This window comes from Excalfactoria chinensis, chromosome 8, assembly GCF_039878825.1.
Source record: "Excalfactoria chinensis isolate bCotChi1 chromosome 8, bCotChi1.hap2, whole genome shotgun sequence".
Classification (NCBI taxonomy): domain Eukaryota; kingdom Metazoa; phylum Chordata; class Aves; order Galliformes; family Phasianidae; genus Excalfactoria; species Excalfactoria chinensis.
The window spans coordinates 13,066,044-13,084,878 of record NC_092832.1 but is presented as its reverse complement, the minus strand read 5'-3'; the positions used below and the strand labels follow the sequence as shown (position 1 = coordinate 13,084,878).

The 18,835-nt window shown below is 40.8% G+C and overlaps 1 protein-coding gene across 2 annotated transcripts in view; it reads left to right on the top strand.

The window, feature by feature from the left end:
• Positions 1-2,393: 2,393 nt before the first annotated feature.
• Positions 2,394-18,835, top strand: part of RALGPS2 (Ral GEF with PH domain and SH3 binding motif 2) — a 126,470-nt gene continuing 110,028 nt past the window's right edge. For both annotated transcript variants that reach the window (XM_072343896.1, XM_072343892.1), the window contains exon 1: positions 2,394-2,475. The gene's annotated coding sequence lies outside the window, so the exon portion shown is untranslated. The remainder of the gene's footprint in view (positions 2,476-18,835) is intronic.

The following is an 18,835-nucleotide window of genomic DNA, read 5'->3' as shown; positions in this document are numbered from 1 at the left end:
TTCAGAATTGATGGGCAATGCATTATATGTGCAGAGAAAGGTTGGGGTTAGGGCTGTTTCAAAAGATCCTGCATCTCTAAGTTTTGTAGAAGAGGGAAGGATGGGTGACATGGAACACATTCAGCTCCCCTGGGCCATATTCTGGTTGCTGCTTGGCCTGGTGCAGGGAATCACTGGGGACTGAGTCACCCAGGAAAGGTACTTCTAGTACATTTAAGCTGACTGTCTTAACTTTGTTGCATATGTGAATGTTAGCTGTGAGAAATGAAAGATGCTTGTCTAGCAGTGTGTCCTGCCTGCACAAGGGTGGAAAACGCTCTTGGCAGTACGGAGCTGCTCAGCAGGGCCTCAGATTCCAAATGTAAGAGCTGAAAACTCAGGCTGCATAGGCAGCAAGATTGATTTCTTTCAGGACTGAGTGTTATTTCAAAGCACAGGGTTCTCAGACTATTCCCTTGGCATCACAGACATGTGCTAGCAAGGCGTCACATTTTTGAGGTGTTTTGGTGAGATGCCTGCTGAATTCAAAGCAAGGCAATTCTGCCTCTTCCCTGCGGTGTTGCTGGTGGCAGAAGCAATGTGGGGATGGGGGCTCTGTGACTACAGCCAGAGCACAACATTCTCTGCCAGGTTCCTTCAGGAAGCCTCATTTTGCCTGTCTTGCACAGCACCCCCTTTCCTTCATGTTCTGCCCCTTGACAGACTGGTATTATTTGGGCAGTACAGCCTGCATGAATTGGCTGCTTCTCTTTCTCATGTAAGTAAAACCACGATAATGCCTTACTCAATGTGCTGATTGTCATTCTACATGTATAAAACTAGCTTTATCTGTTTTATCTGTCACTGATGAGCTGAAAAATGAAATAGCTGCCATAAAGCTGTGTGAAATACTGGTTTTATAAATTAGATTGTGCGTGGGAGAAGAAAGGATGGCTGTTTTTGTGGGGTTGTTTAATGTTATTTGTGTATCATTTTCGTACCTTAATTACTGAAAATGATGTAGTTCGATGGCTAAAAATATCAAATCACTTTTGTGGTGGTAAATGCTATTAAAATGAAAATAAATATAGGCAGCTGTACGTGGGGGAGAGATAAAGAGAAAGGAGGATGGATGAGGTGAATAGGTTGGGAAATGTCAGGCAGGAAAGAACGACAGCTTTGCTTACATGCAGCACACATTTGTTTAAAATGTATTTCAGATTTTACACACGTTTTGAACTATCCAGCTGAAAAAGAAGCTCTGTCTCTATTCAGGATCTCAAAACCCATGGACAAATTCTACACTTTGAATTGTGATTATGACCACTGTAACAATACTTACATGGAAGTAATAAAAAGGTAAATATGAGACACATCATTCAAAAGGTTAATAGAGAGAGCCTGGGGCATGTAGGAAGGGCAGGAGGAGGGATGAGAATAAGAGTTCCCAAAATGTTATGTCTGTGAGTAGTCCTTCTAATCCAGAACCTGCTCCCTGGAGTCACAAATTGATGTTTCAGTGCCACTCAAAAAGCAAAAGGCATCCAGCTGAAGGTGAGGCTGAGTTTTCTGGGGGGGTATCTGCAAGGCCTTCACCTGTTGTAAGTTCATGCTGTGGCACCTGAGAATTGCTGATCTGTATTTGAATGTTAATTTGGTCAGATGTTGTGAACTACTTAATTATTGGTCAACTAAAAGAGCAGGAACTGGCTTTAAATTTCCCTGTCATTCAAAGTGCAAGGTTAATTTAGACGGTCATTCTGACCTTGAAAACTCACCCCTTCCTTAAAGGAATCCCCAATTCTAAAAGTAGTTCCAAGAGTTATGTCAGAAATTGGTGCTTCATTAGGGAAACAACAGCAGCAACAACAATAAAACTGGCTAAGACGCAGGTGTGGGAGATAGAAAAGTTTCACACCACTGCCGTTCCCCACATTGCTGCTGAGATGAGATCCAGATGGGGTCATCATAGACTGGCCTGGGTTGAAAAGGACCACAAAGATCACCCAGTTTCAACCCCCTGCTATGTGCTGGGTTGCCAACCACCAGACCAGGCTGCCCAGAGCCACCCGGCCTTGAATGCCTGCAGGGATGGGGCATCCACAGCTTCTCTGGGTAATTATTTTGAAGGCAGCTAGTGAAATGTTTGGTCTCTGCAAATACCAAAAAGGAATAGTGATGGCTGACGCAGAGTAGCGATTAACCCCCATCTTTTGGAGGCACAGTCTGCTAAGGAACATCTCTGTTCAGTCCTATAACAGCAGCTCACGCTGTACCAGTGACACACGCTCAAGGGCACCTGCCAGGCGCTGGGTGGAAGGGGGATGGCGTGAAAAGCTTCTTGTTACCACTGGGTGGAGCTGAAGCCCTTTTTGTTCAAGCTGCTCCTTTCATAACTTCCTCCTCTTTCGTAGAGAAAAAAATGTGAATCGGGCTGTTTACAGATCGATGTGGAGAGCTCATTAAACCGCTGACCTCATTCTTCTGGACGGGGAGGTCAGTAAATGAATTTCATGGGAGTTGAGGGGGGGGAGGCGGGCGTTCTCCAACAGTATGTGGTTGTTTGTACTTAAATGTCAGACACGGGCAGGACTTGTGATGAATTTGTAACAGTTAGTCATATAAAATCGTTGTTGTCTTTAAATGTCTGTGATAAACCAGCCAGAAGACTCAGACCTGAATGAGTTAAAGGAAATTTATCAGCGCGTGTTAAATAAGAAGTTTTCTTTGTTTCTCAATTCAGAGTTTCATTTGTTAATGATTTTGAGTGACAGCACCAGGTCCACAATATGTGAGTTTGGATCAGGATGGGAATCAGGAAAATAGAGCTTATTTTGAAAACAAATTCCAAGCAGATGGGCAGGGCAGCAGGAGGGCGAAAGCAGTAGTCCAGATTGCTTGGTACTCGTTAGTTCTCTTTGTCCCATCCTTCTAAGCTGGGCTCCAGTTCCCTGTTTTCCACCTGCAACCAGACTCTCATCCTGATTTATCTTCTTAGTGTTTTGCTAAATGCCTGATTTTCCCACAGCTGGCTCAGTCTAGAGCCCGGTCTCTTGAAGGTCGGCCACGTGTGCAATGGTAATTTAGGAGGCTTCTGCCCTGACTTGTCTTCATTGCTTCTCTCCCAGAGGGTGGCTGATGCAGAGCAGAGGCAGCAGGTGGGTTGTTTCTTACCCCGTGGATGAGCGCCTTATAAAATCAGTTAGCTGAGCTTCATGAAACATGTATTCTGGTAGTGCAGAGCTCCATTTAACAATCTCTGTTGAATTTAGTTATGGTTGCTGAACATTTATTTCTATAACTCACAGCTCTGGAGCAAAAGCATCTCCAGCAGATCAAGCTAAATCCAGCACAGGCTGTGACCTCAAGCTTTGGTACTACAAAGGTCTGCTGAATGCTGTGTCAGAATAAGTTGGAAGAGTAGATGCACCACTATTGACCAGCAGGTGCTTTTGTTACCTTGAATGATATTGATCAGGCCATGCCAAGACATTCATGTTGCCAGTAGTTGTGACTTTAGTGTTCACTTGTGGCTTATTACTGCTTTTGCTATGGGTGTGCAGCCCTCTTTGTTTGCAGGCAGAAGATACTGTGTCCTAGCACATTTGAGGTAAGGTCCAGTGGAGTGATATAAAGTGCTGATGAAAGTGTTTAGCAGCTTTATTCAAAGCAAATACGAATGCTCACAGGATTTTCTTTGTGTACCCAGCTGTGTAATTCACAGCTGGCAGATGCTGATGGACAACTGTGAGTCAGAACTTCTTCAGCTCACTCAGCCAGAAGGGCTAGATGAGGATGTCTGGCATTGGACTTGGGAGACAGGACAGTTAAGTTAGCAGAAAAGCTGTTTGTGTTGGTTGTGTTACTAATACAAAACCCTGCCGACGCAGCTTTGCTGCTACAAGTATAGCTGTGAAGATGCTATGGAAGTATCCCTTGTTTTCACTTAAGAAATAATTCTGAACATTTAGAAGATGCGTTAAGTTTTTTCATTCCTCAGTAGTTCCCTCACACTCCCCAGAATCAGTCTCACTTCTTCTCCACACATCTCATTTCTTCTTTCTAAACCCACATCAGTATCAGTACACAGAGCACACCCCACACATTAAAGCCCTCTGGCTCCACCTGACACTGCTCTTGAATGTACTAACCAAATCATACAACCACCTGGGTTGCAAAAGGACAGATCACTGAGTCTAGCCATCAACCTAATGTCCTGTGTCCCACCACTAAGCCACATGCCCTAGTGTCATATCCATGCATCTCCTGAATGCCTCCAGGGACTGAGCCTCCCCACTGACCTGGGCAGCCTGTTCCAATGCTTGGCTTTCCTCTCCATGAAGAAATTCTTCCAATACCCAATCTGAACCTCCCCTGGCACAATGTGAGGCCTTTTCCTCATGTTCCATCATGTGTCACTTGAGAAAAGACCTGTGGTGGCTACCATGACAGACATCCAAGATTTTGTCCTATATTTTCCAAATATGTACCAAATTTTGTGCTCTACCCTGGATCTCTGCTGACACAGTTATGTTAGACCAGTATAATACATCGTTAGTTCATGACATAAAATGTGTCTTTGTAATACAGCATATTAATTGACAATGGCAAAGCGATCTTCTGATATTGTAAACATGCTCAGATATGAGGGTGGTGATGTGATTGCATTCTTTGCATCTATTGGCTGTCCCGTGTAATGATAAAAAGGGATAATTATTACATTCCTATTAATAATTTAGGAAGCTAAGCAACAGCGCCTGGAAATTAGGTGTCAATTTTACAAGATTTCCACAGAATGAATAAGGACAAAAAATAGGTCAGGCTAAGTTATACTTCTGTCATTTTGGAGAAGGGAAGGATGTATTTTTAGCAATAAGAAAATACTGTCTGTGCCTAGCTATGCAACACAGGAAGGTACCCATAACAGATGAGCTTTATTACACATGACTGCTCAAGGCCTGACAGATCACTGATGCTTTCCACACTCTGCTGAAGTGTCTGTTGCTCTGTGTACCAGTGTTGGTAGTCTAGCTGCATGATGGGTTATCTCTCCCCATTTGCCTGAGGGATACTGTAATGCCACAGGGCTGTGTTCTGGCGTGGATTTGTTTTGTCTCTGATAGTAATTTTCCAGAACAAGCATTCTATAGCATTGTTTTTCAGAGTTTATTTTTTCTATGCTTTTGGTACAGAACTATGTGAGACTCTCACATGCACGTTCATACTTTGTGACACACAAAGGACATGTTTGTTGTACATAAAGTTTGTGCTGATATACAGCTGAATAGACTGAGACACGATACAGCTTTAAAAGTGTTGAAACGCTGCACTCCATTTATTGTCTGCTCTGCTGAAGCTTTTATTACTGAAATATTTCTCTCTTCCAGGTTTTAATTTCCCCATCTTCCTTTAGGCAGACAGTGTGGGCCATAGGTCTTTAAAACTGCTTTCAGTGGAGCATTATTATTGTTCATATTTAAGAATACAGTTTAAAACTGGAGGCCAAGTTGATGAGTTGCAGTGTGGGGTGTATATGTTCAGCACTTCTCAATGGGAACATTAAAAAAAAACAGAACTTCTATTTATAAAAATGCCATTATAACTCCAACTGAAGAAAGACTGCTTTTAAAACTGAATACCTATGTTCTTAAGCTGCTCAATTTCTATTCAGCATATAGCAGTAGAATACATATATAGAAGCAAATTAATTGCCTAATGTGATATTTATTTTCCTGAGTTTTTCTTTCTGAGGACTTGCACTACTGTTTCTTTCAAGCTTTGTTCCCAGTGGGGCTGCCCTGGTGTGAAAAATACGCCATCAAACCTCACATTACCAAACCACTTATTACCAAAATAGAAGCTGCACACTTTCCTCACTCTGCATTCATCTCTACAAGAGCAGCACGTCTCTCTGCAAAAGCAGTCTGGGAGCTCCCCACAGGACACAGTAGAGTCATACTCTGATCATCTGGATCAGTTTTATGGAGATGAAGGGTTGACAAGTCACATTTTTCATCCCAAAGCATCCCAGCAACGTGAAGTTTGTATGTACACTGGGTGAATAATTAGCCAAACAATTCTGGTGTTGGGAGTGGTTACTGGTGTAGTAAGATTTCATTCTTTAAATAAAAAGGGAATGGCACAATGGCTGTAGCTAGTTAGATCTCAAATGCAAGTGGAGCGTGCAGAGCAACCATGTTAAGCAGGTAGACCAACTCCTATTATTCGGTCTTTCCCTTAGAGTGAAGGAGACATCTTTCTTGGGGTAGAAGGACAATCATAGAAGGTCATTTTGTGTTTGTTTGTTTGTTTACCACCACCCTCTTACCTGTAACAATGCAATCCACAACTTCATCAGGTGTTATTTTCCCATGCTCTGATATGTTTTGGCCATTTTATATTTCATGCTTGAGTTTGTCATATTGCTTCATGTTCTGGAAAGATAGGATAGTATTGAGTCATATTTCTAAAAACATGTTTTCCTGCAGCTTTTGGATTTTACTATGGGGAAGCGTAAGTCATCAGAAGCTTCTGTGCTATGTAGCTGATACATGCATTTGCAGCCTTTTGATGTTTTTACTGGACAGTACAAAGTGTTCCACATTATAGAAACCTCATTTTTAGGTAGGTGCTGGGCAGCATGGGATCCTGCAAGATGGTTCCCAACACTTGTGTGCTTGCATTGATGGAGCTCTTTGGGCTTTCTTTTCTAAACCATAACATTTTTTTTTCAGTTCTTCTGTATATAATTTTGATAGAAGATATGGGTACAGATTTTATAGGTTTCAGTCAACAAGGGTGTTCCAGAATGACTCTACAACCAATACAAGTCTTCTCAATTGCCCTCAGAATCTAACAGTCAGAATTGGGCGACTTTGTTATAGTGGAACGGTGAATGTTTTATTATATGAATCAGACAGTCAATTTATCCAGTGAATATCAATATCATCTCAATAACATCTCATTTTAGCATTCAATCAACTCGTTTAGGTTAATATTCTGTGCTGACAGTGTTTACATAACACATAAACACTCTGATACCTGTATTAATGTAATGTATTACCTCCTGAATGCACTGTAGGCTCTTAAGCACTTAATCAAATTCCTTGGGATTATCTTCTGCATCCTCTTTTGTAGGCGGGTTTGTAGACCAGTTTGACCATTTCTATCTGGGGAGTGCTGTTTAACCTGAGCACATATGGGACTTTTTTGTTCTGGTATTACAAATCCAGTGAAGGTGCATCTGCCCTTAGGAGTGTGATTGCTGCACGCTCACACTTGAAAGAGCGTTAGATCTTTTTCTTAAAGTAGGGATCCCCTGTAATATTTTACCCTTTATTTATCCTTTATTTATCTCCTTGATACAAGTGCTCTGTGTTCTATTTCAATAGTTATATTTCAGTTCATTCCTGTTCATTTATTTACATGGTTAAAAAGTAATTTTTTTGCTCTTCCACTTGGTAAACATTTTCAAATGCTCGACAAAAATGTTATCTACCATAAATAGAGCATTTCCCAGCTGTATGTTCATGCATTTATTTTGGTCTTAAATTCCTTTCCAATTTGTAGTGAGTGCAATACATTACTGCAAATTGCTTGTTTTTGGCAGGCGTTACACTGAGCCCCTTGTACTGATCCCTTTCCTTGTGTTAGGATTTTGTTTTTACATCTACAGCAAATAGAACTTTTCTCTCTTTTTAGTTATCCTTGCCTTCACGTATGTGTTTTTAACTAGAAACACTGAAGTTCTCCTAGTTCTTGTCTGTACTTGGTGTCTTTCAGGATTTGTGGTACTTTAAACATCCCTAGCGACTTGAATTTGTGATAAGAAAGGTGAAAGGGTGAATATGCATAAGATATTAGTGTACAAGGAGCATAAATTATGCTTTTAAAATAGAGATATTAAGAAATGCACAGTAAATAAGAAAATTGTACTGAGGTGTTATCCATCTTAAAGCATCATCTCCTCTAGATAACTCATCTCAACAAATTCCTCTCTCACCTCTCCTGGGCTGTTTCTCTGGTTGTCAGACTCCTGTTTTTCACACAGAGGGCATGCAGCCAGCAGTGAGACCTCTTATATGAAGGAGGTCACTTCTGCCACTGTTACACATTGGATGAACAAGTGCACCCTGTTCAAGTGTTTTAACATGTAAGAAGTCCAGCACTTCCCGTTGTTTGAACACATAATTTCTCTGTACACAGATGTCTTTTAGATTATGCACCTTTTATATGAAATTACATTTACCTCCTGTAAGCAAGGAGTCTGGAATAGAGTGCGTAGCAAGTAGAGAGCTGGCCGAACAAAAATCCCTCTTTACAAATCAAAAATCCAGTTTATTCCTTGAATCTCTGCACATCTTCTGAGGCTATTTGCAATTGCGCTTGCACAGCAGAGTTAAAAAGGGACTAATAGGATACAGTAGGTTAAAACCCTTGTATTACTATACAGCTTTAAGATCATCTGAAGGCCTAATCTTGCTGTGTTATGATTCTGTATTCCCTTCTTCATTGTTTAGTTTATCTAATTTTTGTGTAAAGCGTTTATAGTTTATTTTTCTGAAAAGCTTTATGCATCTAAGAAAACCTTGTACTTCTACTAGTTAGAGCTCACCCACTGTTAGAAGCTGTCAGACCCACCACCTGCTGTGGTCTGAGCTCCAGGGAAGACCACTTCAGGATTGTTCTCAGGGGTGATTTGGGGTTTTTTTTTCCATCTTTACAGATCTGAACCTGATTTTTTTTTTTCAAGCTATTCTTCAGATTTTAAAATAGAGGGGAAATCAGAGCACCATTTTTGTTACTGTTATCCATAAATTGCACTTACTTCTCTCTGTAATAAGCAAGCAATCATTGAAATCTGGGTTAATCCAAACTGGGAAACTCATGGGAGTGACCCACATAGTATAAAATCCACTCTGTTCTCTTCTTACTGAGTGAAACATGGTGTAGTCCCAATTATCTGAATAACAACTGAATGGATCCTGGGAAATCTCTACAAGTCAGCTATCTCTGAAAGCTGGGCTAGATGAAGCATGTTAACCAATATAAGGAAGAAAAAGATGTGGGAAATTCCTTCTAAATTTGAGCTATTAGCCATGATAAGAATTAGGGTAGGCAAGGGTACGAAGACTTCAAATGTGATCTTGCTCAGTATAACAGCCAGGAGTACGGATTGTTTCTGTTGCATACCTTCAGGGTCTTGCATTCCTCTTTCCTGATATTTTTAGGGAGTTCTTGGAAAATTTTATAGCTTCACAAAACAAAAGAGGGAGACAAAAACACGTTTTGCTCTTTTCTTTTAGGTAACACTAGAATAAGAAGCCAGCAGTTGTCAGCTGTTTTTACAGGGTTAGTTTTGTTGCTGTTGTTGTTGGGTTGGGGTTTTTTTGTTGTTGTTCTTTGTTTTTCTGCAGTTTTATTGGCCTCATTCTGACCCTGCTGAAATCACGTAGCTGGACTTGCACTCTGCTAAGCACAGGTCTGGACATGCATTTAAGCCCAGACTCGCCTCCAAAGCTTGGTGTTTACACAATAGCCTGTGCTCTGGAATAAAGCTTTGCCTGATCTTACCCACTGGCACACCACTGCAGCACAGGCTGTTTCTGTCATTCCTGTGCCGCTTGTAAGTAGTCACATTGCTTTCCAGAGCATAGCAGATATTCCAGCCTTGATTCTTTGTCAACATGCGTGCACGTTTTCCATTTCCAGACAAGCCACGTGGAAAGATGTGATGTGGAAACCCGAGCTCAGCAGAAAAAGCCCAGCCTAGAGACCCAGTGCTGCAGGACATCACCAAGTCCTAAAGCTGTGTGGGTGTAAAAGGATTTTCCAGGTGTCAAGAGAGCCTATGGATGTGTAGACAACTGGGAGTTACTCTAATTTATCTGCCAGAGTAGTAAAGAGCAAGCAGTGAAAAGGCTGGAGTGTTGTCATGTCCTGCAGATCTCCTGGGGTTGTTGCAGCTAAAACAACTGTGACGTGCTCCTTGGGTCCAATCTGCTGCCTGCTGCAGAAGGAATCAAGTCATTGCTGGCAAGTCTGTTTGCCCTCAGGGGAACGTGGCATGTTCTGGAGATGAGCCTAGGGTATCTAGGACAAGCACAAAGGCTGCCACTGGACTTTGAATCACAGAATCATTACAGTTGGGAAAGGCCTGTAAGATCCCCAAGTCCAACCATCAACCTACCCCCACCATGCGCACTAACCATGTCCCTCAGTGCCACATTTCCATGGCTCTTGAACACCTCCAGGGACAGGGACTCCACTGCCTCCCTGGGCAGCAATGCCAGTGCCTGACTAATGCTGTGCTCTCATCCTGCTTAGCAGCAAGGTGCTGCCGTGACCAGGTGTTTCCAGGCAGAAAATCCTCCACAGTGCCCTGCTTGTCTGAGCAAGGAGGGGGGGGAGACTGAAGAGATGGCATGATGAGCTACCCATGAAAATGCTGGGTCAAATCTGAGACACATCAATTTGGATTGGCCTGTTCAACAAACAAGCTCAAAAACAACTAGCTTTTATGGAACTGGAAAATTAACTGGGTCAGCAAAATGATGATGAATGATCTGTGACATAGTTCTGCTTAAAGTCCAAGTACTCTCTGCATTTATTATCTGGCAAATGATTATATATTTTCCTACATAATCCTTCAAGAATGTCGACCTCCCTTATTTGTATCACTCCATTCCTACTTGAAAATAATGCTGATAAAAAATTACATGTTGGTGACAGCCTACAGAGTGTACTGCAAGTGGTGATGAGCGTGTATCTACATGTGTCTGCCAGGAGTGCCACAGCACATACCATGCAAGTGCTATTTATATGAATGTACATAGAATGTAGTGAAAGATGCAATGAGTAACATTAGTCTTCGTCTAGATGTACTGCATTAAAAAAGTCAGATAGGTGACTGAGTGTAATGTGACATGCTCCGGAGGCTAAAAAATACGCACTCCTACATTTGCTATATTTTCTAGTCATGGTTAAGCATAAGAATCACATTTACAATAATACTTTCCTGTATCTGTGCAAATGCCTTTAACACACTTCAGGATAAGTAGGCTTCAGGAAAGTCATGTAGAAGATAGAGTTTACAGAGCTGCTGATGTGCCAAGCACATAAAATGCTGTAAGGCATGCACTTCTGACAGTGTTTTGGTTCTTACTGAAACCTTCCTGAGGCAAATGAAGGGGCGTGCTGATAAAAATAACATTATTGCAAGTTTCTTCTTTGTTTAAAATGCAAATTCTTTGATATCCTTTTTGTTTGTTTGTTTGTTTATCAGAGTAGTGTCACTTTCCTAAAAGAGTCAGGGTATTGATTTCTTGAGTTATGCTCACAAGAGTCCTGTTAGTAGTTATTTGTTTCATGATCCAATCCTCAGCAGAGATTTAACCAGCCAAGTGTACACATTTGTTTTGTTACATCCTTAAACAGAATGGATTGGATTATATTGTCTTCACTGACTTGCTTTATCTTCTGATTGATCCAAAATTGGAACGATTGTTTTTTTCCCTAAGGAAAATCTACTTGTGTACAAGGTGTTCAGGAAAATAATTATACTAAATGGAGCTTATTGAAGAAAAAAATTTATGTTTATATGCAACTTGGTCTGGAGGGAGGTGTCCCTGATTATAGCAGGTGAGTTGGAACTAGATGATCTGTGAGGTCCCTTCCAATCCAAACCATTCTGTGTTTCTATGATTTGAGTAATTCCAAAAGCACTGTGATGCATTCCAGTTAGGATTCTGTGGATTTGGGGCTTCTAAAGAATTATCTGGATTTCCATGTCCATTGTAGTATGTTAGGTGCAACGGAAACATTTATTTCAGAGAATCTTCTGCCTCTGATGCATGGGATTTGTCACTGGGTCAGGGATATTTGATGCCTTGATGACTAATGACACTGCTCCAGACACACAAAGTAACAGAAGCATAAATGAGACTCGCTGAGAATGCTTTCATGTGCTCTTTGGGAGGAGCTTTAATTTTTTAGCGATGACAAATATTTAGTGATTACTGCTCACAGCTGAGCAGTTCTGCATGGAGCTTTGTGGGCATTAACTAAGCCAGTCTGCCTGCTCTGCTCAGCTGTCCACTGTGTGTGTGGAGCCAGTTGTGCTGTAAACAGTACAAGGGCTCTATTTGTGAAGGAGGTGATCAGCAGGTTGGCTTCAGTGACTGCTAGGCTCTGCTATGAACAGACTCACCTCCTGCGATTGCTTTACCTCTGTAACCGTGTATTGGTTTTAACTCTGTTTTGCTTTATTCTGTCAGTCTCACTGAACTGGAGATTCTGTTTTCCATTTTTCAGATGCAGTAATGTCCCTAGCTACACTGACTGCATTAAGACGTGCATTTTTGAAAGGTTCTCTGCATTTGTATGTTAGTGTGCAGGCAATTTAAAAGGTACACGAGCTGAGACAATTCCACGGTGTATATGTACGTAAAATCTACAAGCTTGGAGTATATTTCTTGATTTTCATGTCTTACAAAAGGGGCAGCGAGAGAAGACCTCTATTTTACTTGGTGTGCTTTTGTCATAACTTGTGTCATCTCTTCAGTATTATATTAAAAACTGTGGTTCAAAAACCTTGACCTATGTAAAAAAAAAGCATTAGTGGTTTGTGGAAAAAAAAGTTCTCACTGAAATACTTGTGGGAATCCAAGGCCCTAGCACAGCTGTGTTACAAACAGCACAGGGAGTTTTTCAAAGACCTTCACCTGCAAAATCAGCATTCTTGTGACCTCTGAGATCTGGCTGCTTTTTAGTGAGTTTAAGTCATAGAATCAAAGTCAAGGGGTTTTTATGCTTTCTAAAAGGTTTTTCAGTAATACAGGATTGTGCTGCTCAGTTTTGTCCCTCCTATTCCTCTAAATAACAACAGAAGCTTTGGAGGACAGGCTGCCCTGGGAGGGGGAATCCATCACCTACAAGATGACAATCAGTAGCACATGGCAGTCATCTGAGGGCCCAAATCCCCTGTGTGTCTTGCTGTCACTGAGGAGGCTAAAACCTCTGATTTTCTACCTAGGAGTTAAAGTCTAAATGCTGTTCACCTCATTTAATCCCCAAGTCACACATACCAAGCTACTGTTGCATGGGTAAAGCAAAATTTATATGTTTGGTTGTTGTTGTTGTTTTTCTAGTTTAAAGATTATAGTTTTATTTCACAGAAAATCACCAACTGGTTGTGAGCAATACGTTTTAAATTGCTTTCTGACATTTCAAGGAGCCTGGTGTTCATGCTGCACCAATGCTGAGTTTCTGCTTAATGTAAAATCCTGTGTCAATACATTGTGACTTTGGTGGCGTAGTAAATCTGCTGCTTAGATAGGTCATTATATTGCTTTTCCTATCGGTGTCATTAGCTGCACTTGCTGTGCAAGCCAACACAGCTCAGTATCTCCCAAGTGAGGAACCTGATGTAACGTGTTGTTAGCAAGTGAGACAGCATCAAGGCGAGCATTAAGCAATGAGACATGACAGTGTATGTAGTGCCAGGATATCCCAATGCAGTGTGAGTTGCTAGGCAGTGAGCTGACAGCCTGTTCCCACAAGCTGCTGACAAATGGCATGTTTCTTGACATGTTTCCTTAGGATGTGAAAATAAGCTTCAGTGTAAATAGACAGGGACAGAAGTTTGTTTTTTTTTTTTCCAGAAAGTTACTGTGTGATTCGATTTTCCACCTCCCTTCACATTTCAGTAAATTCCAGTTTGACTCTTCTTTTGATCAAACAGAACAGGCAAAGGAGCAAAAGCAATAATTAAAAATACTGTGAAAAACACCTTAAGATTCTAAGTGGAGAAGAAAGGTGATTATTAGCTCTCTCCCAATATCCCCCAGAAGTCTTCCTTTGCAGATTCAGGTACTTGGGAGCACTGAAAATGTTGTGAGGAACAGGGAAGAAAGCAGTAATGCTGCCTAGCATGATTCTTTTGCACCTTTTGCTGGCCAGATGTAGCCTAGATAGCAGACAGCTGCTCAGTGAGGCATTTCTTATACATCTCTAGATTCTCCCCTCTTTGCATGGATGTGTGGGAGGGGGGATTAGTGCATAGCCGTATGGGAGGGAGTTAGCAGCAGTACAGTTTCTAAGTGAGCCATGCTGCAGAAGTGGTAAAGAAAGTGGAGGGAGCAGGAAATGATGGAGGAAGGGAGAGGACTCCAGTGGCACTTAATGGAAGTGATGCAGAATTCCCCTAGAGAATGGGAGGGCTCTGACCCTTCTACATGCTTTGCAGACCCCAAATGGAGAGGCACTTTTAAGTAATTTATCAATACAAACTCCAGAATGTTTTTTCTGCTTTGTGAGATTCTCCGCTAGTCAAGACGATGTACATTACTTAATGGGGATCTGAAAAGAAAACAGTCTGTTATTTCTTCTGTAATTCAGCAGGTTGGATCATAGCTTTCCATTCATAATATTTTAAAGTGGGAGACGAGCATCTCCTAAAGACATCTTCCTTCCTTCTTGAGTACCAAGAGCTTGGAAGTTCCTGAACCAAAAGGTAGGAGTGTGTTGTGTGGGAGCAAGCCAGCACTTCACAATGTCCTTGGCTCCCTTTTCCAAGATAAATCCTCTTCTACAATATTTTTGAGGCAGCTGCAGGCCTAATGACCTAGTATGCAAGCAGTGACCTGTTGTTGCTTCTTAGTTTAAGAAAGCTGTCATTACATCAGCATTCATGCTTCTGCCCAGAACTTACACTGTATGTAAAAACCCTGACACCCACATCAACCCCTGTTTTTCAGCTATAGAAGGAAATCTCAGTGACACAGTTCTTCAGATCAACTCAGATCAGCAAGAAAGAGATGTCCCAATGATATCTGGAATATCCTCTGGGATCCGTGGGAGTCAAGGACAGTTTTCCCCATCAGGCTGTTTTTCCTGTCAGCTCCCTAGCTGCATGGTCTTTCTCTGAGACACTACATGGGAACTATGCAGAAGAGATAACACAGTCCTCTGCCAATTAATTTTCCTGGCCTGTTTCCATGGGCCTGAAGAGCAGAAAACATGTGCAGATGTAGGAGGCAAGGTCTGGCCCTGTGTGTTTTCCTGAAAAGCTTAACTCTGTATTGCTGTCAGTAGTGCTCTCCCTTTATATTTTACTTAACAAAACAGAGGTGGAGAACTATATTTTTCTTGAGAATGTTTTGTGAGCTGTTATGCATGCCCTGATGGTGTTTTACAAGTATTGCCTGCTTTATCACACACTGGCATTTTTATTCTCTTTATTCTTACAGGTCAGTAAACCAGCTAGTAAGTCTAATTGCCCTAACTCTGTTCTGCTGCTTTCAACAGATAAGAGCTGCAAACTGGGTAATATCCTTTCAGTCTCCTTTGAACCTCCTGCCTCATGAGCATCCATCTAACTACTGCCTTTTCTCACGGTTCATTGTGCAGCAATTAGTTTAAATACCTGTCTCTAGTTACTTAATAGAATAGAAGGAAACCATCAGAAGGAATAGATTAAATTGAAATGGAAAGGTCTCGAAAGATGTTTCCCACCTGTGTGAATCCAAACCAAAAACATTTAACACAAACAGGATTCAGAAATAGAAGGGAGAAACAGAGTAACTTTTTCTTGTGGTTTGTTTTCCAAATACACACTGGCATAAATCTCACATATGCACATTTGTTCTCTCTGTCTCAAAACAAAATCAGCACAGTCTGACTTTTTAATAATATGCTATAAATAACTGGTAATAAAAAACAAGGAACAGAACCAAGGGCTGTTATTCTTGAGGATCTTCTCTATCTCCAGCAGAAGCCTATATTTAATGCTACAGCAGAAGGCAGTGTACTGGAACTCTTTGCAAAATATATAAAGGAGAGAAATTTATCCTGTTAGTGATTAGTTTATGCTGTGAAGCATCACTGACACTAATTCTTGCAGTTGTTCTCCCTGTCAGTATGTTGTTACTATCCGTGTACTAATACTGTGCTTTACGTGTCTAATCAGTAAAAAAATATGCTAAGCTGTTTGTTTCTTGCTCAACCATTTGTCCTATAGCACAGAGTTCGCTGAGCCAAAGAAGTGGTACGCTGCAGTAATGTGGCACATCACTGGATGGTGATAATGAAGATAGGATAGTTGTGTGTCATCCTCACCTGTAGATCAAAGCACTTTGATATACTCGTTTGCATTTCTCTTGTTTTATAGTTTTCTCTGTGTTGTTCTTGTAGTTCTTTTAGATTCTTCTTTCCAATCCACTTTTATATATTATTTTATTAAGCCAGAAACCAAAATTCAAAGTAGTATTTAAGCTAAGAATCTACTACTGAAAATACTCTTGTATTTTCTGTTAGCTTTTTTCCCCCCTCATGTATTTTTTTTAGTTATATGGTGCTTCTACAGTATTCAGTTTTTATTGGACTGTGCCCATAATTGAGATCCACCTCATGCTTGATTTTCAGTCTGTCTTCTGAAAGCTCCCTCCTAAAATTCTGCATTGTCTTGTGTTTCTCTTATCTCCAGAAGAGTCATCTGAGATGCACTTGATTTAGACTTCCCAAATTCAGATTGCTTGGATGGCATGTAGAAGTCATGATTGTACAGGTATGAGAAACTGTTGTATTTTCCACCTATATGAAGGCATCTCATAGAATCATAGAACCATAGAATAGCCTGGGTTGAAAAGGACCACAATGCCCATGTAGTTTCAAACCCCCTGCTATGTGCAGGGTTGCCAGCCATCAGACTAGGCTGCCCAGAGCCACATCCAGCCTGGCCTTGGATGCCTCTAGGAATGGAGCATCCACAGCTCCCTTGGGCAACCTGTTCCTTCCTCTTCATTCCTCTATCATTATACAATCATGTTCACAAATATACTAAGTGTGTCTTGCCTGTGCTCTGTGACCTCATTTTGTGCTCATCATGATGTCTTGACTTGCATGGACAGCCCCAAAGCTCTTCCCTTTACCCAGCTCTTTTTACTGCCATTGGCTAATTGGTTTCCAAAAGCTGTCCAAGGTTCATGAATTATTAATTATATGCGGATAATAACTATTTGTGAATCCCAAGTACAGCTTACGTTCAGTTCTGGCAGCCTTCTCTCTGACAGGGATATTTGGACTGTAGCTTGTAAGTTATCAGGCAGAGAGAATGGGAGCTATTACGTATGGCAAACAACAGTGGAATGAATAGTAGCTCTGAAATGCCAACTATTAAAAAAAATGGATGGAACATGAACAGAGTGAGTAGAGAGGAGTACATCAAACTTTCTCAGCATTGCCTCACTGCAGAATATTGCATCATTAAAATATTATGCTATTAAAAGTGTTCATTCTAAGCCGAAGTTACTCAGTGATCTAAGTTCAGTATTTTTCTGTGGAAACATCGAGTCTGGAAACAAAATTTACGGTGCTCATTAGCCACAAAGGAACTTTCTACCACAGTTGATACAGGTATGTATTTAAATAAATTTAATCTATGCCAAAGAGAGGGAAGGGCAGGGTGAGTCCTTAGAAAGAATTCCTGTGAGAATTAAGGATAATTGTGAAACTTGCTAATTTCTCACTACGCTTTATCTTCACTGGTGAAAATTAAAAGCATCTGTAGCTATATATAAAAGACAAAGGGTAACAAAACAAGCTAGCTTATTTACAGCTCTTCTCCAGGGAAAGAACAAGACAATAAAACTGTCAAATGCTAGTTGTTTGTAACATGCTGAAAAGTGTGCAGGTCGTGTGTTGGCAAAGGCAGTGTGATGAGTTGTAGTACAGAACAAAATACTTAAATTCAGCATCACTTTAGAATGATTGTTGTCAAAGTATTTCCTCATGCAACTCTCAAAGGTTGATTTAAAATGGATGTGCAATTTTTGAGATATAATACTCCTCTCATTCTCGGGCATGTGCTTTTTTTCCAATATTACGTGGCATAGAGCAGTAGTTGAGGTGAACACTTGCTAAAAAACACCCCTTGTATTTATTGAATTTGCTTGCTGAGTGTGCTTTGAAGCCTTTCCAGAGTATACAGGAAGAATCTCTTCGAAATTTCAAAAGTTCAGCAGCTGTCTCCAGCTGAGACATATTTATAAACATGAGACCTTCCAGTCCAAGTGCTGCACGTCAGATGATTTTTCTCAGGAAACAAGCCTTGCCTCCATAGAGACTGACTTTTTATTTACTTTAGAATATATTTTAAAGTGATTCTTAGCAGTGATGTTGTAGGGCAGTGACAGTGGCATGATTCTTCTTTTTCTGTTGTCCGTTTAAAGTGAAACTTTGAAATGTCTCTACATTCCCCATAGTATTTATATTGGTATGGAAATTGTTTCACGGATTGGCTTAAAAGAGAATTCAGACCTAGAATTCAGGTTTCTCAGACAGCTCTGGCAAAGAATATTGAAATCTTCAGGTCTTTTACTAAATGCTGTTTTATCTTTTTCTATTAATGCAAGTGATCTTGAATAGTGTTTACTAACCTTCAGCATTCTCTGGCTGTCCTGCCTCTGTAACTATACTCGTTTATATTGATAATGCCTGATGCACAGTAAATGGGAGAACCTGGAAAACAAGGGAATGTCTGAGATGTTATCTCTACCTCTTTTTGTTTTTGTTTTTGTTTTTTCACCTGCAAATGAGAATCTAAAACTGTATTACAACCCAGCTTTCTAATTTTCATATAAGAGCATACTATTGGTATCCTCTACAACACCAACCTTCAGCTCCTTAAAAGCTACTTTATGTGCAATAATGTTCTCAAAGAGATATTACAGCATCATCAAATGTTGTTGAAGAGATTCCCAGCATATAAGACCTACCAGCACAAGACTACAGAACACAATGTCTTGCCCTTTTGCTCATCCCAAATGCATTCCCTAGAATGTTTATATAAGTAATTCTG